The following is a 497-nucleotide window of genomic DNA, read 5'->3' as shown; positions in this document are numbered from 1 at the left end:
GTTTGATTGAAGTGTACTGAATTGCATTTGATTTATTCATTCAATATTTGACGAATTCCGTGACATTGCTCATTACACAGTAAACTTCTGTTGTGTAGCATTTTGAATGTACAAAAATTAAAGGGTTTGTTTAATTTTCATTGGAATAAAAGACAGATTAATGTTTTTGTCTTCATTTGATTACTAGAAAAATGATAATACACAACACAGAATTTCTAAAAAAATAAATACAATTTTAATTTTAATTTCATAGGGCCCTATTATTGTATACAAATTAATAAATTAACTTGTTTTTATGAATTCAATTAATTAGATATCTTTTTGATTAAACCATTAAAATGGAATACAGAAAAAAAAAGAAAAGAAAGGGCAGAATTTGGGCCCTAAGAATGTAATTTTTAACTTTTAATAGGCCTACATTGCTGTTAAATTAAACAAGTTTCATGATTTTAATTAATTAGTATGGAAGCCCGTTTCCGCCACTAAATAAAAAAATA

This window comes from Sinocyclocheilus grahami, unplaced genomic scaffold (assembly GCF_001515645.1).
Source record: "Sinocyclocheilus grahami isolate Dianchi unplaced genomic scaffold, SAMN03320097.WGS_v1.1 scaffold23.1, whole genome shotgun sequence".
Taxonomy (NCBI): Eukaryota; Metazoa; Chordata; class Actinopteri; order Cypriniformes; family Cyprinidae; genus Sinocyclocheilus; species Sinocyclocheilus grahami.
Note: the sequence above shows the minus strand (reverse complement) of the source record.